This window comes from Zingiber officinale, chromosome 11B (assembly GCF_018446385.1).
Source record: "Zingiber officinale cultivar Zhangliang chromosome 11B, Zo_v1.1, whole genome shotgun sequence".
Taxonomy (NCBI): Eukaryota; Viridiplantae; Streptophyta; class Magnoliopsida; order Zingiberales; family Zingiberaceae; genus Zingiber; species Zingiber officinale.
Genome location: NC_056007.1, coordinates 18,406,031 through 18,408,111, shown reverse-complemented (window position 1 = coordinate 18,408,111; position 2,081 = coordinate 18,406,031). Strand labels below are relative to the sequence as shown.

The window sequence follows — 2,081 nt, the reverse complement described above, 5'->3', positions numbered from 1 at the left end:
ACAATATCCATAGGAAAAATCCAAAGACAATACTAAAACAAAGTCTGATATAGAAAAAAAGGCCAAATAAAAACAAATAACAAACTAGTAGAGAACTGGCTCTACGTGCAGATGGGGGGCCAGCGACTGAAACTGCTCCGGACAGCTTCAACCTGAAAATATCAACAATGGAGGCGGGGTGAGTCCAACACTCAGCAGGTACAACTGATATGCATAATAAAACAAATAACAGACAACACTAATCATGCGTACAGTCTCTTGAATACGAGAAGGAATAAATGCAACTGAAATGAAATCAGGAGATAACTGTACTAACCGGAATCAAGGTACAAAGGTAACAGGTCGTCAGACCGAAGAAATCATAATCCTGTATGCATGTCAATCAAATGCATCCATACAAATGCAGCATATAAGTGCAGCAATCACAACAATAAAATGCAATAAATGCATATGGTGACCGTGCACTTCGGACATCACTGCTCCTGACAGTGATGAGTGGACGGAATCTGTCGGAGTACTCCTGTCCTCTCTCCCCAAATCATAAATGGGGAGCTCAATGCTCTCATCTCCCAGACACAATGACGGGAGGATATCTCACGGCTATCACCGAGTCTCGACCAACAGAGCCAAACAGTCCACCATCTGCCGGCCACCACTGCTACACTAAATGCCAACGGAGCCAAACAGGCGGAACTGACTGGCTACCACGCTGAGTCCTCGGACCAACGGAGCTAAACAGAGTCCGCCAACACTGCCCGATATACCACTAATCCATGGGTGGTGGTGGTGTGACATGTAACTGGCGATGGGCTCAACCATAGTGGAGCCAACAATCGCACAGCATGCAAACATGATGCATGATACTAAGCATGGCAATCTCATGAATAGCATAGCAAGATCCACACATAAATAAAAGGTGTATCACAAGTCAATGTATCAGATGGAAGGTACACAAACAGATAGGGTATCATATAAACCCTAGGTCCTGAACATGATGTATCATATGGTTGGGTCACTACCGAAAGCATGTATGGTCAGGTCAATAATAACATGCAGTGCATAATAAATAAACAAACAACATGTAACAGATCATGTAGTGACCAACCGAATCAAAAGGATAACACAATCATTGCTATATGTTAAACACTTTATTATGCATATCAAAAGACATAAGTCAAAGTACCCGCCTCCGATAAAATTGTGCAAATCTATCTCCGAGATACTCGTCTCGCGTCAAAGTCCTGTGTTAAATCGCACAGTTTAGCTAATTTAATTATAAACAAATAGTTAAACTAATTTCTAATCCACTGACTAGTTAGGGTTAGTTTCATGAACCCCAATCACACAGTTATACAACTTATAAACCTAAATCACCCTATAACCAAATTAATTATGTATCAAGTCGTACCTAGAACATGTATCAAAAATGTGTCAACTAAATCCATAAACCAAATACTTACCTTACCGCTGCGGGATGGGGTTGCTGCCAAAAATCAAAAACACCCCACAATACACCAAACCTCACCAATCCGTGACCTAGATTAGAAGCAAAGAAAAACATGAACTGAGACCTAGCCACAAACCTAATTCCACAGCTAGGTATGGCCCTTACCTTCCCAATTCTGCTAGGGCAGATCACAATGAAGACAGAACCACTGTGAAAAGCAAAACTAGGGCACAACTCCTTGTCTTCGGCACTGTCAAACAGAGACACCAGAAGAGAAATTCCGGCCAGCGCTCAGGGACCCAACCTAGGGTTCGGATGCTCGATTTTCGACGGCTCCAGGTGTCCGCGAGAAGAGGAAGGGAGGCTCTGTGAGTTGCAGCGGCGGCGCTGGAAACTCCATAGCAAGGGCTACGGCAGACGAGGCTTCGGCTGGACAGAGGAGAGAAGAATCAGCGTCACTGGAGTCGGGGCAGAGGCTAGGGCACCGGCGATTGGGGTCGGCGTCGGCTTCTGTGGTCGGCGTCGGGTGGCTAGGGCAAAGGAAGCCGCGGCGCTAGAGCACACAAGGAAGACCGGCGGCACTTCCGTCCGGCGTCGACACTGTGCAGAGTAGAGGAGAGGCGGCTCTCGTCGC

At 45.7% G+C, this 2,081-nt stretch overlaps 1 long non-coding RNA gene across 1 annotated transcript; it reads right to left on the bottom strand.

Annotated features, from left to right (window-relative positions):
• Positions 1–1,212: 1,212 nt before the first annotated feature.
• On the bottom strand, positions 1,213–1,735 carry LOC122033413. The gene is made up of 3 exons (XR_006126536.1): positions 1,613–1,735; positions 1,461–1,536; positions 1,213–1,241 (listed from the first exon to the last, which is right to left on the bottom strand). It is a non-coding gene; the product is annotated as an uncharacterized LOC122033413 (long non-coding RNA).
• Positions 1,736–2,081: the final 346 nt, after the last annotated feature.